This window comes from Ranitomeya variabilis, chromosome 3, assembly GCF_051348905.1.
Source record: "Ranitomeya variabilis isolate aRanVar5 chromosome 3, aRanVar5.hap1, whole genome shotgun sequence".
NCBI lineage: Eukaryota > Metazoa > Chordata > Amphibia > Anura > Dendrobatidae > Ranitomeya > Ranitomeya variabilis.
In genome coordinates this window covers 574,228,172-574,249,031 of record NC_135234.1, presented here as the reverse complement: position 1 = coordinate 574,249,031, position 20,860 = coordinate 574,228,172, and the positions used below count along the sequence as shown (strand labels likewise).

The window sequence follows — 20,860 nt, the reverse complement described above, 5'->3', positions numbered from 1 at the left end:
TATAAACATAAGGATGAATGACCTCGGGGAGATCAAAACATCCAACACCGCGGAGACACCATCACGTGTTTCTCAACGCAGTGATCCAGAACACTGCCCCCATCCCTAAAGGGAAATATGCAAATGCATGTAGAAAAGCCGCGGAGACACCATCACGTGTTTCTCAACGCAAGCAATGAATAGCCAGGTCTTTCACTGGGAAGGAACAACCATGGGAAGGGCAGCATCCAATAAAGGAAAACCACCTATGCCAAAACATGGTATCCATCCACATACAGCTGTTTCGGGGTATTTGCCCCTCATCAGTGTGGAGTAGGAATCTGGCTATTAGGAGCAGTGCCTAGTGAAAAGACTATAAACATAAGGATGAATGACCTCGCTGAAATCAAAACATCCAACACCGCGGAGACACCATCACGTGTTTCTCAACGCAGTGATCCAGAACACGGGAAAGCCAGTTTCCTACTCCACACTGATGACGGGCAAATGCCCCGAAACAGCTGTCTGTGGATGGATACCATGTTTTGGCATAGGTGGTTTAACTTTATTGGATGCTGCCCTTCCCGTGGTTGTTCCTTCCCAGTGAAAGACCTGGCTATTCATTGCTTGCGTTGAGAAACACGTGATGGTGTCTCCGCGGCTTTTCTACATGGTAGACATATGCATTTGCATATTTCCCTTTAGGGATGGGGGCAGTGTTCTGGATCACTGCATTGAGAAACACGTGATGGTGTCTCCGCGGTGTTGGATGTTTTGATCTCCCCGAGGTCATTCATCCTTATGTTTATAGTCTTTTCACTAGGCACTGCTCCTAATAGCCAGTTTCCTACTCCACACTGATGAGGGGCAAATACCCCGAAACAGCTGTCTGTGGATGGATACCATGTTTTGGCATAGGTGGTTTTCCTTTATTGGATGCTGCCCTTCCCGTGGTTGTTCCTTCCCGGTGAAAGACCTGGCTATTCATTGCTTGCATTGAGAAACACGTGGTGGTGTCTCCGCGGCTTTTCTACATGCATCAAAATGATTAAGAGGTGCTCGCCACTTAATGAATTCAAAGCATCTTCTTAGTGCCATGGGCAGCTGTGTGCCTTGCCAGAAATGCTACTCCATTCATAAACTGAAGTAACATTTCTGGCTTAAGTTGAAATGGAATAACTTTTGATGAACTTGCCAGTCTCACTGCTCCATCTACTTTGTTCATACTGTCCAGAACTGGCATTAAAAAGCGAAAAGCTGCAAAATTTTTGTGCAAATAGTGTTTTAAGCCAGAAAACTATTTTAAAAAACTATTTTAAGACATAGGGTCTGATTCATTATTTGAAATTTTTTTAGTCATTTTTTTGTATTTGCTATTTTTTTTTTGCACAAAATACATTAAAATCGTGCATAGGATTAGTTATTTATGGGGTTTTTTTTGCAAAAATTGGGTTAAAAAATAAATAATAAAAAAGGTTTCTACATAAAATCACTCCATGGAACACTAGAGTACATATGTGACAAATGTGATAACTTTTTCAGAAGTAAAAATTGATAATTTAGGTGAAAACATCCAAAAACTCTGACCCTCCCCCATAGTGATAAGAGGAAAAAAAAGCACACATAAAATAGATTTAAAAAAAGGTGCAAATGGAAAGAGGAGTTTGGTGCAAGCAACAGAAAGGTGCAAAATACCATAAAAGTAACAAAAAACAGATGCAAATGCAATAATGTATCAGGTCCATGATGCTGTGTAAAAATTTGATATGTAAGGGGGTAGATAAATGAAACAATGCAGATAGCTGTCAATCAAATGCTTATTAGGATGACAGCTATTTCGATTACTCTCCCCCAGACACATGCAGGCTTGGCTCAGCCATGTGTATGTGTTCTGACTAGGGAGCAGGGAGTAAGTCACTGGCAAACATCTCTGATAATGGCTTTCCTCAGGTGCAACACCAAACTGCTGTTCCCAAGACATTTGCCATCCGCGAGAAATCAAGATTCCCTCATACATTTAGATGACTGGTTGTTATTGCTGAAATCAGTGGGTTAGGCTGTCCCAAGGGCTCGCTCCTACTTGTGATTAAATCGGACGAATGCAATCCGATTAAAAACTGGATAGCATCAGTACCAATTTAATCCTACGGTTCTGTCCTCAATGGCCTTTTTTTTCCTGCTCCTATTGGAACACGATTGGAAAGCAAAAAATATGCAGCATGCTGCGATTGCCTGCCAAATTCAGATCGTGTGCACCCATTTAAGTCCATGGGTACGTGTGAAACATCGCCCTGCTCTCAGATATCAGCCGAGTGCAGTGCGATTCCCGCTGACGCCAGCAGCAGAGGAGATGGAGAAATTACTTTCTCCGTCTCCTCGGCAGCTGTGCTCCGATTCTCTGATGCGAGAGAGGCTCGGAGCCCAGAGCACTGACACTCGGATCACGCTCGCAGCAGAGCTGAAGCTGAGGGTCATTAGCATCTCGCATCTGATGTGATGCGCTAGTGACTCGGGCCCAAGGTGCTTGGACACCACAATTTGCAGTGATTGCATTCATGTTTAGATCTCCTGGCACATACATCAAACCCAACAACAGGCTCTAATTCGCTTGATGAAGACCAGTGTCATTGTCAAGCCGGTGTACCTTTTTTGCTGTATGGAATAGAAGAGGATATTGTGGTATGTCAAACAGAGGCATCCAGTATAAACCGTATGCTACATGGTGAACTCTAGAGCGACAGGACAGTAGTCATCTCTAAAAAAAGAAATAATACTATGGCAAAGTGTGTACACCAGAATTGTGGTTTAAAACACTTTGCAGAGAGTCAAAATTTTTGCACAACACAAAGTTCAGCCAAAAACTGTAAACTTTTCGTATGGGCGGAGCTAGGGAGGAGTCGAGGTGTAGCAATGACATAGCATTACGTCATCAATTTTTCTCCAGTCTCTGACTGGAGTAACAAATATGAAGAGACGCACGCCAATTCATTAAAGGGAACCTGTCACCTTAGATGGTCTGAATGCATCAAGCGGTGCACGCTATTTAATAGGAACCAGTCACCTGATATTTGGTTAATCTGCCCAGGTTTGGCACTTAGGCCCACCGCTCTGTGTATAGAGCGTGGCAGCTGAAACCCCCGTGACTGACAGCCAGCCCTAATGATGAGCGAGCTGTCAGTGAGGGCACAAAGCTGAACCCACATCTGCGCCGCCCCCCGTGTTGTGAAATTGGATTCTGGGCTCCCCCGGTGGCCACTGGTGGAATTGAACTTGTGTGCATCATCCTCTCTGTTCACCTGTTCCCATCAGGATGTGGGAGTCTCTATATAACCTTGCTCCTCTGTCAGTTTCATGCCGGTCAACAATGTAATCAGAAGCCTTTCTTTGCATGTTCCTGCTACTAGACAACTCCCAGCTAAGTTGGACTTTCGTCCTTGTTTGTTTTTGCATTTTGTTCCAGTTCACAGCTGCTGTTTCGTTACTGTGTCTGGAAAGCTCTTGTGATCTGAAATTGCCACTCTGGTGTTATGAGTTAATACTAGAGTCTTAAAGTAATTTCTGGATGGTGTTTTGATAGGGTTTTCAGCTGACCATGAAAGTGCCCTTTCTGTCTTCCTGCTATCTAGTAAGCGGACCTCGATTTTGCTAAACCTATTTTCATACTACGTTTGTCATTTCATCTAAAATCACCGCCAATATATGTGGGGGCCTCTGTCTGCCTTTTGGGGAAATTTCTCTAGAGGTGAGCCAGGACTGTATTTTCCTCTGCTAGGATTAGTTAGTCCTCCGGCTGGCGCTGGGCGTCTAGGGATAAAACGTAGGCACGCTACCCGGCCACTGTTAATTGTGCGGCAGGTTTAGTTCATGGTCAGTTTAGATTCCATCTTCCAAGAGCTAGTTCTTATATATGCTGGGCTATGTTCTCTCGCCATTGAGAATCATGACAGTTTGACCGGCCCAAAAGGGTTAAATTATTGGCTGAGAAAGGAGAGAAAAAAGAAGTCTGCTGAAATTTTTTTTTTTTTTTTTTCTCTAGTTCTGAGTGTGCTCATAATTGAATCACTTGCTAGTCTGCCTATACTGCAGCCTTCCTCTCTTTCTCTCCTTCTAATCCTTGAATGGCTCTGTGTTCACCTGTTTGAAATGGATCTTCAGAGTGTAGCTACAGGTTTGAATAATCTCGCCACGAAGGTACAAAATTTGCAAGATTTTGTTGTTCATGCACCTATGTCTGAACCTAGAATTCCTTTGCCTGAATTTTTTTCAGGGAATAGATCTTGCTTTCAAAATTTTAAAAATAATTGCAAATTGTTTTTGTCCCTGAAGTCTCGCTCTGCCGGAGATCCTGCACAGCAGGTCAGGATTGTAATTTCCTTGCTCCGGGGCGACCCTCAAGATTGGGCTTTTGCATTGACACCAGGGGATCCTGCGTTGCTCAATGTGGATGCGTTTTTTCTGGCCTTGGGGTTGCTTTATGAGGAACCTCATTTAGAGCTTCAGGCGGAAAGAGCTTTGATGTCCCTATCTCAGGGGCAAGATGAAGCTGAAATATACTGCCAAAAATTCCGTAAATGGTCTGTGCTTACTCAGTGGAATGAGTGCGCCCTGGCGGCGATTTTCAGAGAAGGTCTCTCTGATGCCATTAAGGATGTTATGGTGGGGTTCCCTGTGCCTGCGGGTCTGAATGAGTCCATGACAATGGCTATTCAGATCGATAGGCGTCTGCGGGAGCGCAAACCTGTGCACCATTTGGCGGTGTCTACTGAGAAGACGCCAGAAAATATGCAATGTGATAGAATTCTGTCCAGAAGCGAGCGGCAGAATTTTAGACGAAAAAATGGGTTGTGCTTCTATTGTGGTGATTCAACTCATGTTATATCAGCATGCTCTAAGCGTACTAAGAAGCTTGACAAGTCTGTTTCAATTAGCACTTTACAGTCTAAGTTTATTCTATCTGTGACCCTGATTTGTTCTTTATCATCTATTACCGCGGACGCCTATGTCGACTCTGGCGCCGCTTTGAGTCTTATGGATTGGTCCTTTGCCAAACGCTGTGGGTATGATTTGGAGCCTTTGGAAGCTCCTATACCTCTGAAGGGGATTGACTCCACCCCATTGGCTAGTAATAAACCACAATACTGGACACAAGTAACTATGCGTATTAATCCGGATCACCAGGAGATTATTCGCTTTCTGGTGCTGTATAATCTACATGATGTTTTGGTGCTAGGATTGCCATGGCTGCAATCTCATAACCCAGTCCTCGACTGGAAAGCTATGTCTGTGTTAAGCTGGGGATGTAAAGGGACTCATGGGGACGTACCTTTGGTTTCCATTTCATCATCTATTCCCTCTGAGATTCCTGAATTCTTGTCTGACTATCGTGACGTTTTTGAAGAACCCAAGCTTGGTTCACTACCTCCGCACCGGGAGTGCGATTGTGCCATAGATTTGATCCCAGGTAGTAAATACCCTAAGGGTCGTTTATTTAATCTGTCTGTGCCTGAACACGCTGCTATGCGAGAATATATAAAGGAGTCCTTGGAAAAGGGACATATTCGTCCTTCGTCATCTCCCTTAGGAGCCGGTTTTTTCTTTGTGTCTAAGAAAGATGGCTCTTTGAGGCCGTGTATTGATTATCGGCTTTTGAATAAAATCACGGTTAAATATCAATATCCGTTACCACTGCTGACTGATTTGTTTGCTTGTATAAAGGGGGCCAAGTGGTTCAATAAGATTGATCTCCGTGGGGCGTATAATTTGGTGCGAATCAAGCAGGGGGATGAGTGGAAAACCGCATTTAATACGCCCGAGGGCCACTTTGAGTATTTGGTGATGCCTTTTGGTCTTTCAAATGCCCCTTCAGTCTTCCAGTCCTTTATGCATGACATTTTCCGCGATTATTTGGATAAATTTATGATTGTGTATCTGGATGATATTCTGATTTTTTCGGATGACTGGGACTCTCATGTCCAGCAGGTCAGGAGGGTTTTTCAGGTTTTGCGGTCTAATTCCTTGTGTGTGAAGGGTTCTAAGTGCGTTTTTGGGGTTCAAAAGATTTCCTTCTTGGGATACATTTTTTCCCCCTCTTCCATCGAGATGGATCCTGTCAAGGTTCAGGCTATTTGTGATTGGACGCAACCCTCTTCTCTTAAGAGTCTTCAGAAATTTTTGGGCTTTGCTAACTTTTATCGTCGATTTATTGCTGGTTTTTCTGATGTTGTTAAACCATTGAGTGATTTGACTAAGAAGGGTGCTGATGTTGCTGATTGGTCCCCTGATGCTGTGGAGGCCTTTCGGGAGCTTAAGCGCCGCTTTTCTTCCGCCCCTGTGTTGCGTCAGCCTGATGTTGCTCTTCCTTTTCAGGTTGAGGTCGACGCTTCTGAAATCGGAGCTGGGGCGGTGTTGTCGCAGAGAAGTTCCGACTGCCCCGTGATGAGACCTTGTGCTTTTTTTTCCCGTAAATTTTCGCCCGCCGAGCGGAATTATGATATTGGGAATCGGGAGCTTTTGGCCATGAAGTGGGCTTTTGAGGAGTGGCGTCACTGGCTTGAGGGGGCCAGACATCAGGTGGTGGTATTGACTGACCACAAAAATTTAATTTACCTTGAGTCTGCCAGGCGCCTGAATCCTAGACAGGCGCGCTGGTCGTTGTTTTTCTCTCGGTTTAATTTTGTGGTGTCATACCTACCGGGTTCTAAGAATGTTAAGGCGGATGCCCTTTCTAGGAGTTTTGAGCCTGACTCCCCTGGTAATTCTGAACCCACAGGTATCCTTAAGGATGGAGTGATATTGTCTGCCGTTTCTCCAGACCTGCGGCGGGCCTTGCAGGAGTTTCAGGCGGATAGACCTGATCGTTGCCCACCTGGTAGACTGTTTGTTCCTGATGATTGGACCAGTAGAGTCATCTCTGAGGTTCATTCTTCTGCGTTGGCAGGTCATCCTGGAATCTTTGGTACCAGGGATTTGGTGGCAAGGTCCTTCTGGTGGCCTTCCCTGTCACGAGATGTGCGAGGCTTTGTGCAGTCTTGTGACGTTTGTGCTCGGGCCAAGCCTTGTTGTTCTCGGGCTAGTGGATTGTTGTTGCCCTTGCCTATTCCGAAGAGGCCTTGGACGCACATCTCGATGGATTTTATTTCGGATCTGCCTGTTTCTCAGAAGATGTCTGTCATCTGGGTGGTGTGTGACCGTTTCTCTAAGATGGTCCATTTGGTTCCCTTGCCTAAGTTGCCTTCTTCTTCCGAGTTGGTTCCTCTGTTTTTTCAAAATGTTGTTCGTTTGCATGGTATTCCGGAGAATATCGTTTCTGACAGAGGGACCCAATTCGTGTCTAGATTTTGGCGGGCATTCTGTGCTAGGATGGGCATAGATTTGTCTTTTTCGTCTGCTTTCCATCCTCAGACTAATGGCCAGACCGAGCGGACTAATCAGACCTTGGAGACATATTTGAGGTGTTTTGTGTCTGCGGATCAGGATGATTGGGTTGCTTTTTTGCCATTGGCGGAGTTCGCCCTCAATAATCGGGCCAGCTCTGCCACCTTGGTGTCCCCGTTTTTCTGTAATTCGGGGTTTCATCCTCGATTTTCCTCCGGTCAGGTGGAATCTTCGGATTGTCCTGGAGTGGATGCTGTGGTGGAGAGGTTGCATCAGATTTGGGGGCAGGTAGTGGACAATTTGAAGTTGTCCCAGGAGAAGACTCAGCTTTTTGCCAACCGCCGTCGTCGTGTTGGTCCTCGGCTTTGTGTTGGGGACTTGGTGTGGTTGTCTTCTCGTTTTGTCCCTATGAGGGTTTCTTCTCCTAAGTTTAAGCCTCGGTTCATCGGCCCGTACAAGATATTGGAGATTCTTAACCCTGTGTCCTTCCGTTTGGACCTCCCTGCATCTTTTTCTATTCATAATATTTTTCATCGGTCATTATTGCGCAGGTATGAGGTACCGGTTGTGCCTTCCGTTGAGCCTCCTGCTTCGGTGTTGGTTGAGGGTGAGTTGGAGTACGTTGTGGAAAAGATCTTAGACTCCCGTGTTTCCAGACGGAAACTCCAGTATCTGGTCAAATGGAAGGGATACGGTCAGGAGGATAATTCTTGGGTGACTGCCTCTGATGTTCATGCCTCCGATCTTGTCCGTGCCTTTCATAGGGCTCATCCTGATCGCCCTGGTGGTTCTGGTGAGGGTTCGGTGCCCCCTCCTTGAGGGGGGGGTACTGTTGTGAAATTGGATTCTGGGCTCCCCCGGTGGCCACTGGTGGAATTGAACTTGTGTGCATCATCCTCTCTGTTCACCTGTTCCCATCAGGATGTGGGAGTCTCTATATAACCTTGCTCCTCTGTCAGTTTCATGCCGGTCAACAATGTAATCAGAAGCCTTTCTTTGCATGTTCCTGCTACTAGACAACTCCCAGCTAAGTTGGACTTTCGTCCTTGTTTGTTTTTGCATTTTGTTCCAGTTCACAGCTGCTGTTTCGTTACTGTGTCTGGAAAGCTCTTGTGATCTGAAATTGCCACTCTGGTGTTATGAGTTAATACTAGAGTCTTAAAGTAATTTCTGGATGGTGTTTTGATAGGGTTTTCAGCTGACCATGAAAGTGCCCTTTCTGTCTTCCTGCTATCTAGTAAGCGGACCTCGATTTTGCTAAACCTATTTTCATACTACGTTTGTCATTTCATCTAAAATCACCGCCAATATATGTGGGGGCCTCTGTCTGCCTTTTGGGGAAATTTCTCTAGAGGTGAGCCAGGACTGTATTTTCCTCTGCTAGGATTAGTTAGTCCTCCGGCTGGCGCTGGGCGTCTAGGGATAAAACGTAGGCACGCTACCCGGCCACTGTTAATTGTGCGGCAGGTTTAGTTCATGGTCAGTTTAGATTCCATCTTCCAAGAGCTAGTTCTTATATATGCTGGGCTATGTTCTCTCGCCATTGAGAATCATGACACCCCCGTGATTGAAACCGAACCACTGCCAAGGGGAGTAAAGTTAATTTCCTCCTAACGGCATAGATCTAAGCACGGGCACCAAGCAAGTTCAGAACGTCATTAACCTGCAGATTAACCCCATAACTGCAGGTTAATAGCATTTTTCAGGTGACAGGTTCCCATTAAATAGTGTGCACCTCTTGATGAATTTGGCCCATCTTATACCTGTAAGCCTATCAATAAGACTAGCATATGAAATGCCAATGTTAATGAATCGGGGGCCTTTGACTTTATTTGAATCTTATAGAAACACTGGGGGGAAGAGATTGATCTTCCATTCCTATAGAAATAGCAGTGTCCTTAATACCAGTGCCTCAGTGTGGCATTTGTATTTAAGAAAATAATAGGCAGCTACACACTAATTTTATTTATTTATAATTTGAAAAAAATAAATAAATAAATAAAAATGTCACAAAATGGCTTCTAAAGGACCCAAGTTTTTAACAAAAGTCGGGTCCAAAGTTGTGGTTTGTGGGATCTCAGTATATTGAATAAGATCCCATAATCCATGTCAGGCATTACTGTAAAAAGAGAAGCATGATTAACATGTAGAATCATTAACATGGCAGTTACATTATTATAGCTGTTGAAGGCAATCAGCAGGTTTTTGCTATGTAATCTGAGAGCAGCAAATGTATGAGCAGAGACCCCAGTGATGTGTCACTTACTAGGTTGTGTTTTGCCGTTTCAACAAAATGTGTTTTTATTAGCAGAGGATTATTACTATCAAACTAGATGTCTCGTGCCTCCTGGTCCAACCCCAATCATGGTTTTCTCTACTGCAGATCTAGGAATGTTGAGCCCACACCCCTGATTAGCAGCTTTCTGTCAATATACATTGTACACAGAAAGCTGCCAATCAGTGGTGTGGGCGGAGTTATACAGGGCTCAACATTCTGAGCTCTGCTAGATCTGCAGTACAGAAAACCGGCATTCTATCTCAACTTCTGCACCCAGTAAACTTAGCTATACATCACTGCAATCATGGTCTCTGTTTCTACATCATGCTGTTGTCAAATTACATGGCAAACACCTGCTAACAGATTCCCTTTAACGGTCTTTCATAATCAGCGGGGTTTTAGTTAAAAGAGTGAAATCTTGTGATAACATATGAATTCTTGCATTTTGACAGTAAGGGCTGGTTTGGAGTGTTGTAGGATGTAAGAATTCTGGGACCACACAAGCTATAAATTCTGACCCAACATTTGCTAGAAAGTCATGTCATTTAGAGGCAGTTTGGGCTTGCTTTTTCTTTATTTCTTATTACAACTATTTAGAAAAGTGTTTAGTGTCTGCCTGATACCAAGATGATAGGGAAAAGAAGCCAATTAAAAAAAAAATGCAAAAAGATTTATGCTCTTGGTAATGTCCACTACACAGTGAAAGGAGCCGTGCAGTTCTGGATCCGTTCACTCTTTACATCCGACAACTGCTGAAACTCATAGGTTGGAGCATTGAGCATCTAACCACCACCAGTTTGATATTGGAGTCATAAGTCAGGACAACTCCTTTAAGAGGCGTATTTCCATCTCAGTCTTTCATGGCCAAGATAGGAATAATTCCATCTAAGCAATTCTATTTACTGAATGCCTTTTGCTATCAGACCAAAAATAAAAATAAAAAAAAAAACTGGAGTGCTCTTTGAACATTGTACTTCAGGTAATTAAAAATTGCAGTGAACTGCTTCATACAGATGGACAGAGTTAAGCTGCAATACAATGTAGTGCCCAAAAGAGCTACAAGGCCATGATCACACATTCAGTATTTTACCTCAGTATCTGTAAGCCGATCCAGGAGTGGGTGATAAATGCAGAAGTGGTGCATATCTTTCTATTATACTTTTCCTCTGATTGTTCCACTCCTGGTTTTGGCTTACAGATACTGAGGTAAAATACTGACCAAATACTGAATGTGTGAACATGGCATCACAGTGTGGTTTCTGGTAAATAAGTAAACCTTAAGTACCTGTAATCTCAATTAACGTTTCAGAATAAGCTGTTCTGTGTGTGTTCATGAGGAGTAGCACTATTTATGGCCATTCTATGACTTATAGCTTGCATTGTCACCAGTTTTCCCTTCTGTAGACTATCTGTTAATAAGCAGTTGACTGAGCTGGTGTGAGGAGACTAGCTTCCATAAGGTCTCCCATATGCAGCACAGCACACAGAGGGATTCATGCTCTTCATAGGTTAGTTAGTACACAGAGAAAAGAAGCAGCAGCATGAAGGAAATCATACAGCAGTTCTGAGCAGTCTGGATGTAAATCAAGCTGTGATGTTAGGAAAAAGACTTGCTAGAAAGCTCAGTAGAATCTTTTTGTGACTCCTTCTGCCTGTTCCCTCACTGGGCTCCTCTCTACCCCTCTCTCTCCATAGAATATAGTTGGCTGTGTCACATGGCTATCATAGTGAGCAAGCAACCCTGAGCAAAACAGATGGGTCATTCCATGTCAAGTGAACCAAAGATTTTTACCACTATATTTTTAATTCTTTTGAGATGTTGCGATTTGGTAATAGTGTGTCAGAGAATGCAAAATGTGAAGAAAAAAAAATTCTAGATTTTTTTTTTTATTTTTTATTGATTTTCAAAGTTTGGAAAAAGTGCGAATTTCGGTGTTGACTGCCTTTCCATTTCTCCCCATAACTCAGGCTAGAAAAGAGATAGAGAAACAAAATAAACACCATTCTACTCAGAATTGTACAGGCTTTCACCAGATATGCGAACGCAAGCGCAAAACTTTAAAACGTATTTCCGAATAAAACTTTTAATTTAAAAATGTCAAAAACTGCACATGTGCCTGCTATGCTCCTAGCCACATCTGTACCAAAACTCAAGCTGGGATCGTGATGGGATCATATTTCAAAAAATAAAACTATTACAGAGTCAGTTCAAAAATCTTGATTTCAGATCTGTTCAGCCTATGGTCTAAAAGTGTGGGGTCCATATTTACCTGAGAATGGCCAGGGGTGGACAGTGAATGCAGAGCAAATGACAGGCCAGCAGCTCGAGCCTCCAGAGACCGTATTCACACCAAATCTTAACACCCAGGCAACTCCTCAAAGGAGGGAGAAAAATATTCTTAAAGGGAACCTGTCACCACGTTTTTGGAAGATGGGATAAAAATAGCGTTAAATAGGGGCAGAGGTGGGCGTTACATTAGTGTGTTTGTTATGCGTTTATTACCCACCTAAGTTGCCGAAATAACTTTGCAAAGTCTCCGTTTTCGCCTGTCAATCAGGCTGGTCAGGTCGCATGGGCGTTGTCTTCCCCCAGATTTGGCGTAGTTTTCCGTTGGTGGCGTAGTGGTGTGCGCATGCCCAAAGTCCGGAATCCTCTTCCAGGGGATTTAAAATAGCGCGGTGTTCGTTATTGCATTGGTGATCGGTGGGCGCGGCCATCTTCCTTTGGCCGCGCGTGCGCAGAAGCGGCGCTCTGCTGGCCGCGGCTTCAGGAAAATGGCCGCCGCGATATCCATCTGCGCACGCGCGGCATCCCGCGGCCATTTTCCTGAAGCCGCGGCCAGCAGAGCGCCGCTTCTGCGCACGCGCGGCCAAAGGAAGATGGCCGCGCCCACCGATCACCAATGCAATAACGAACACCGCGCTATTTTAAATCCCCTGGAAGAAGATTCCGGACTTTGGGCATGCGCACACCACTACGCCACCAACGGAAAACTACGCCAAATCTGGGTGAAGACACCACGCCCATGTGACCTGACCAGCCTGATTGACAGGCGAAAACGGAGACTTTGCAAAGTTATTTCGGCAACTTAGGTGGGTAATAAACGCATAACACACACACTAATGTAACGCCCACCTCTGCCCCTATTTAACGCTATTTTTATCCCATCTTCCAAAAACGTGGTGACAGGTTCCCTTTAACATCCAGTTCATGTATTGTACAAACCAGGACTACGGGAAGGAAGAGAGTTTGTGAAAACCTCGGTTACAGGAAGCAGAAAGGGGACTCAGCAATACCACACTGTCATCCCATGTAGTCAAACAGAAATAAAAACAAGGGTTTTTTCATTCAGCAAAGAGAGAGAAGTCGATGAAGTGGTAGAAGGCGGCACAAGATCGGCAATGGATGGCATAACTGGTTATGTGATCTGTGAATATGATCGGCGCTGGTGGCTACTGTACTCGACAAAGATTGTGAAAATGAAGAAGTAGAAGTGACTTTTCTGCACCTTCTGGTCCAGCACCATCCTTTGTGTATCCAAGAAAGACAGATTTTGAAAAAGTTACAAAAATCAGATATAATTCAGGTGGAGCCGAGCACCATGACAGCCGCACATACTCTGACACAGAAGGAAACGGCCATTGCTAGTGAGCGCTTATGGACAAGATGACATTTCACCCGCAAGAAGGGACACATTGATGATAACAGGCCAGTGTAAAAACCTACTATTAATTGTTTGATTAGTTCAAATTTTATAAAACGAGGATTTAACTACTGGACTATTCTTCTTAAACACTTCATAAATGACATGTTTAGTGATATAATTGTTACATGTATAAATAGGTGGTAAAAATATTGGTTCTTTTAATCTGGTTATTAACATATAATTAGGATGAGACTCTTTTTGGAAAACCACACTTGAGGATATGGTCACCTTTTTTCTTTTGGTTTGTTCAATGCATTCAGGTTGAAAATGCTGAGCAAGTTGTGTTATGATGATTAAGGCTGCTTTCACACTAGCGTCGGTACGGGCCCGTTGCAGTGTGTCGGGCCGACGTACCGACGCATGCTGTGAAAGAAAAGCACAATGGGGGTCAGCAGAAGCAGTCTTACGACGCTTCCGCTGCCCCATTATAAGGTCCGGGGAGGAGGGGGCGGAGTTTCGGCCGCGCATGTGCGGTCGAAAATGGCGGACTAGACGCACAAAAAAAGTTACATGTAACTTTTTTTGTGGCGGCGGTGCGCCAAAACACGACACAACCGTCGCACGACGGTTGCGACGTGTGGCGATACGTCGCAATGCGTCGATAATATAAGTCTATGGGGAAAAAACGCATCCTGCAGACAACTTTGCAGGATGCGTTTTTTCTCCTAAACGACGCATTGCGACGTCCGCCAAAAAACGCTAGTGTGGAAGTAGCCTAAGATGTATTTATTCTGGGACTTCGGTATTTGTTTTTTGTGTTTCTTTATTGTTGCATATAAATGTTGAATTCAATAAGTTGTAATTTGAAAAGAAAAAGGGAAGAAACTCACACAAATATAAAATCTGATGATTCAAGGCTTAAAAAAAAAAAAATTGACAGGTCCCAAGTTGAATCCCTGTACAAATATAAACAAGAACACAAGTAACACACATGCATGTTTTCACAATTTTAAAACATACGTTTTTTCACAATTGCGCATCAAAATTTTGAATTTGATTTCGCCAAAACAAAATGTAACGAAACATAGTCTTGTGACATACCAAATGAAAGCTGGTACCATTCTGAGAACAATGATGCCTCTCCCACCTCTTTATCTTAATTCTAGCCCGAGATATGATAAAAAATGTAAAGCCATACCAGGCCAAAATCAGCACTTTTTCAAAACTTTAAAAATCTGTAAAAAATTAACTGATGAAGAAAAAAATTCTAAACTTTTAATTTGTAATTAACTAAAGTTGTACTTCATAAAAACAAAAAATAAAAAAAATCTAAAGACGTCAGGTAAAAAAAATATTCCTATTTGGATCACTTGATATGGAATGACCCAGATTTGAGCAGTTTGTGAATGAGAATTTCAGGATGCAAAGGGAGCGGAAGAACTGGCTGACAAGTGGGTAAAGATGATAACTAGCATCTACCTATATCCTGAAACTTATTTCTGTATTGCGCCTATTTCCTAATAGAGTATCAATAAGTTTAGTCTCACACAGAGTATTCTATCCTCTCTGACCTGTACTGCAGCCACATACCTGTTACTACAATGTAAATACCTTAATAAGTAAAACCCTTTGCTCCAAGCTACGTATAAAATATATACTGTGTTATCTATAGCTGAATATAAGCTATGAATAACTCAGGGAAAGAAAAGGTAGGAGGCCGTGCAGTTCAGTCTATTGCATCGTATATGGTTTAATCTAAGACTAAAAGGAAGGGATAAATTCTAATAAAATCATCAAAAACTTAAAGAGGTAGTCCACTACTTAGGATAGGTCATCAATGTCTGATTGGCCGGGGGCCGACGCCCGGCACCCCCGCTCATCAGCTGTTATTGGTGTCGGTTGGAAGTACTCACTTGCCGAGTTGTTCCATCTTCTGACAGTGGCCGAGGCTTGGTACTACACATCCGCCTCCTATTCAAATCAATTGGAGGCGGATGTGTAGTACCCTGCGGCGCCCACTGTCAGAAGACGTAACAGCTCGTCAAGTGAGTACTTCCAACTGACACCAATAACAGCTGATGAGCGGGGGTGCTGGGTGTCGGACCCCGGCCAATCAGACATTGATGACCTATCCTGAGGAAAATGAGTGGACAACCTCTTTAAGACAAAATTATGTAAAAGGATTTGTTACCTGTCATCAAGTTTTTGCAATTTAAATGGAGAGCAGCATGATGTAGAGGCAGAGACCCTGGTTCCAGCGATGCATTACTTATTAGGATGGGTGTTGCTGTTTAAATAAAATCAGTGTCTTATCAGCAGGAGCTTATCATTACAGGACTAGGTGTTTTGTGCCTCTCAGTCAACTGCTCTGTGTAAGGGTACCGTCACACATTGAAATTTTCATCGCTGCGACGGCACGATTCGTGACGTCGCAGCGTCGTATAAGCATCGCTCCAGCGTCGTAGACTGCGGTCACACGTTGCAATCATGGCGCTGGAGCGATGCCGAAGTCCCCGGGTAACCAGGGTAAACATCGGGTAACTAAGCGCAGGGCCGCGCTTAGTAACCCGATGTTTACCCTGGTTACCAGCGTAAACGTAAAAAAACAAACAGTACATACTCACCCGTCGGTGTCCTTCAGGTCCCTTGCCGTCTGCTTCCTGCTCTGAGTGCAGCCGTACAGTGAGAGCAGAGCGCAGCACCGCTGTGATCTGCTCTCACTTTCCGGCCGGCACTCAGAGCAGGAAGCAGACGGCAAGGGACCTGAAGGACACCGACGGGTGAGTATGTACGGTTTGTTTTTTTACGTTTACGCTTGTAACCAGGGTAAACATCGGGTTACTAAGCGCGGCCCTCGCTTAGTTACCCGATGTTTACCCTGGTTACAAGCGAAGACATCGCTGGATCGCTGTCACACACAACGATCCAGCGATGTCAGCGGGTGATCAAGCGACGAAAGAAAGTTCCAAACGATCTGCTACGACGTACGATTCTCAGCAGGGTGTCTGATCGCAGTAGCGTGTCAGACACAGCGATATCGTAACGATATCGCTAGAACGTCACGAATCGTACCGTCGTAGCGATGGAAATTTCAATGTGTGACGGTACCCTAACTGTCCCCCACCAGTGATTAGCAGCTGTCAATATACACAGAAAGCTGCCAATCAGAGATGTGGGTGGGCTATGCAGGGCTCAGCATTCTGAGCACGACTAGATCTGCAGCAAAGATGACAGCTGCAGCTGTCAGAATAACAGCATGTAGACCAGTGATCAATGTCTCTGCCCTACATTATGCTGCTCTCAGATTGCATAGCACAATTTAGTAAAAAATTCACTTTACCTTCTCCCTAAATTACATCATAAAGTAAAAACACAAATTGAAGTTCCAATGATGAGGACAATTCAACAAAAGACAACATCTAGCATACCACAGCGCAGAGCAATATACTGTATTAATAATAATAATAATAATTTTATTTATATAGCGCCAACATATTCCGCAGCACTTTACAAATTATAATTCCAAATATTCCAATATTATTATATTTGCTGTGTATAATATACATATATAATTTTGTCTTTGGTCTTCATAAGGTGAATTGTTCCTTTAAAAAAGACAAAAACAAAAAAAACACAGCTTCCTCTCAGCCCTGATTGCTTCTCTATAAATAGACACAGTCTCTGATCATATAATCTGAATAGCACCGCAAAACAATTTGGTAACATGTAGTACCACTAATTTGTCACTTGGTGGAGCTACAGCATATTACATTACAATGCAAACGGAACTAATGTAAGATTGCGGTTACTCAGCAGGGGACTGTTAGAGGAGCGGAAAAAATCTCACTCAATCTCAAGTGCAAAACAAACACATACGTTTTTGACATGCACTGTAAAACTTGGTCATTGTATATGGTTTTGATGTAATTTAATGTGAAAAAAAGTAATTGCATTTTATATATATATATATATATATATATATATATATATATATACATACATATATATATATATATATATATATATATATATATATATATACACACACACACACACACACACACACATATATATATATATATATATATATATACACACACAGCAGACGAAATATGTTTGAGTATTATTATTATTATTATTATTTATTGTTATAGCGCCATTTATTCCATGGCGCTTTACAAGTGAGGAGGGGTATACATAATAAAAACAAGTACAATAATCTTGAACAATACAAGTCATAACTGGTACAGGAGGAGTGAGGACCCTGCCCGCGAAGGCTCACAGTCTACAAGGGATGGGTGAGAATACAGTAGGTGAGGATAGAGCTGGTCGTGCAGCGGTTTGGTCTATCGATGGTTACTGCAGGTTTTAGGCTTGTCGGAAGAGGTGGGTCTTCAGATTCTTTTTGAAGGTTTCGATGGTGGGCGAGAGTCTGATGTGTTGTGGTAGAGGGTTCCAGAGTAGGGGTGATACGCGAGAGAAATCTTGTATACGATTGTGGGAAGAGGAGATAAGAGGGGAGTAGAGAAGGAGATCTTGTGAGGATCGGAGGTTGCGTGTAGGAAAGTACCTGGAGATGAGGTCACAGATGTAAGGAGGAGACAGGTTGTGGATGGCTTTGTACGTCATGGTTAGGGTTTTGTACTGGAGTCTCTGGGCAATGGGGAGCCAGTGAAGGGATTGACAGAGGGGAGAGGCCGGAGAATAGCGGGGGGACAGGTGGATTAGTCGGGCAGCAGAGTTTAGAATAGATTGGAGGGGTGCGAGAGTGTTTGAGGGGAGGCCACAGAGCAGGAGGTTGCAGTAGTCAAGACGAGAGATGATGAGGGCATGGACTAGGGTTTTTGCAGATTCTTGGTTGAGGAATGAACGGATTCGTGCAATATTTTTGAGTTGAAGTCGGCAGGAAGTGGAAAGGGCTTGGATGTGTGGTTTGAAGGAGAGATCAGCGTCAAGGATAACCCCGAGGCAGCGAGCTTGTGGGACTGGGGAGAGTGGGCAGCCATTTACTGTAATGGATAGGTTCGTTGGGGGGGTCACGTGAGATGGGGGAAAGATGATGAATTCTGTTTTGTCCATGTTAAGTTTCAGAAATTTAGCGGAGAAGAAGGATGAAATAGTGGACAGACATTGAGGGATTCTGGTTAGTAGGGAGGTGATATCTGGTCCAGAGATGTAGATCTGTGTGTCATCAGCATAGAGGTGATACTGAAAGCCATGAGATTCTATGAGCTGTCCCAGGCCAAAGGTGTAAATGGAGAAGAGCAGGGGCCCAAGGACTGAACCTTGTGGGACTCCGACAGATAGGGGGCGAGGTGAGGAGGTGGTGTGTGAGTGGGAGACGCTGAATGTCCGGTCTGTTAGGTATGATGAGATCCAGGATAGGGCCAAGTCTGTGATGCCAAGGGATGAGAGGGTCTGTAATAATAGGGAATGGTCCACTGTGTCAAAGGCAGCCGACAGGTCGAGGAGGAGGAGAACAGAGTAGTGTCGCTTGCTCTTGGCGGTTAAAAGGTCAGTGGTGACCTTAGTTAGGGCAGTTTCAGTGGAATGGTGTGGCCGGAAGCCAGATTGTAAGCGGTCAAAGAGGGAGCAAGAAGAGAGATGGGAGGACAGTTCAAGGTAGACGTGTTGTTCCAGTAGTTTTGAGGCATAGGGGAGAAGTGATATAGGGCGATAGCTAGATACAGAGGATGGGTCAAGAGAGGGCTTTTTGAGGATAGGTGTGATGGAGGCATGTTTAAAGCTTGAGGGGAAAACACCATTTGTTAGTGATAGGTTGAAGAGATGGGTTAGGGTTGGGATGAAGATTGTGGTGAGGTTTGGGATGAGGTGGGTTGGGAGCGGGTCAAGTGCACAGGTGGTGAGATGCGATCTTGAGAGTAGAGTGGCGAGTTGATCTTCTGTAATGGTGGAGTAGTTGGTTTTGGAGGTGGAGGGTAGGGAAGTTGGGAGGAAGGGCTCTGGGGCTTGTTGACCAAAACTGTCTCTGATGTTATCAATCTTCTGCTTGAAGAATGAGGCAAAGTCTTCAGCAGAGATAAGTGAGGAGGGAGGAGGTGCTGGGGGACGGAGGAGAGAATTGAAGGTGTTGAATAACTGTTTAGGGTTGTGAGATAGGGAGGATATGAGAGATGAGAAGTAGGTTTGTTTAGCTGTGGCGAGTGCGGTCTTGAAAGTAGTGAGAGACTGTTTGAATGCGATTAAGTGGTCGTTGGAGTGGGATCTTTTCCATCTGCGCTCAGCAGCCCTGGAAGCTCGCCTCAGTTCTTTGGTCAGGCTGGTGTGCCAGGGCTGTCTGTTGATTTTGCGAGCTTTGGTATGTGTAAGTGGGGCAGCAGATTCCAAAGCTACAGCTATTGTGGTGTTATATAGAGCGGCAGCGTCATCCGCATTGTGTATGGAAATTATGTCTGTGAGAGGGAGGAGGGATTCAGAGAATGAATGTAGGTCAAGATGTTTAAGATTTCTGCGAGGGTGTGAAAGTTTGTGGGGTGGGGACTCTAGACATGGAGTGGAGAGAGATGAGAATGTGAGAAGGTTGTGGTCAGAGAGAGGAAGAGGCGAGTTAGAGAGGTTAGATAGGGAGCAGAGGCGGGTGAAGATGAGGTCCAGTGTGTGACCATCTTTGTGAGTGGCTGCAGAAGACCATTGAGTGAGGCCGAAGGAGGAAGAGAGAGATAGAAGTTTAGTGGCAGCTGAGAGGGAAGTGTCAATGGGTATGTTGAAATCGCCCATGATGATAGTGGGGATGTCCGCAGAAAGGAAATGAAGTAGCCAGGTGGTGAAGTGGTCAAAGAAGGTGGTGGCTGGCCCTGGGGGGCGGTAAATGACAGCCAGTTGGAGGTTGGAGGGGGAGTAGATGCGCACAGAGTGCACCTCAAAGGAAGGGAGGGTAACAGAGGGTGGCAGTGGGATTGTGGTGAAGGAGCAGTTATCTGACAGGAGAAAACCAACTCCTCCACCATGCTTGCTGCTGGGGCGGGGTGTGTGAGAAAGGTGGAAGCCACCGTAAGAGAGTGCAGCAGGGGAGGCCGTGTCAGAAGGGGTGAGCCAGGTTTCGGTGATGGCGAGGAAGGAAAGTTTGGTAGTAACAAAAAGATCATGGATGTAGGAAAGCTTGTTACAGACAGAGCGAGCGTTCCACAGTATTGTATAATGCACTTCTAAAAGTGCTATTAACATGAAATTCTGAACAGATATTGGTAACAATCCAGGCCCGGCTAAGAAATCAAACCATAGATGTCCACAAATTAAGTTATCTGTAAGACCGCGTTCACACATTCAGGATTTGGTCAGTATTTTACCTCAGTATTTGTAAGCCAAAACCAGGAGTGGAACAATCAGGGGGAAATTACAATAGGAACACGTCATCACGTCTGTATTTATCACCCACTCCTGGTTTTGGTTTACAAATTCTGATGTAAAATACTGACCAAATACTGAATGTATGAATGTGGCCTAATAATGAGAAATGACACAGGGAAAAAGTATTGAACCCCTGTACTGAAATTAACACTCAGAGATAATCCCAAAATAGCAAAAAGGACATATAACTCATAACCATTTAGATACCACAAAC

General features: G+C 44.2%; 1 protein-coding gene across 2 annotated transcripts in view; it reads right to left on the bottom strand.

Annotated features, from left to right (window-relative positions):
* Positions 1-20,860, bottom strand: part of KLF12 (KLF transcription factor 12) — a 315,189-nt gene that overhangs the window by 89,776 nt on the left and 204,553 nt on the right. The gene's annotated exons all lie outside the window — the stretch shown is intronic.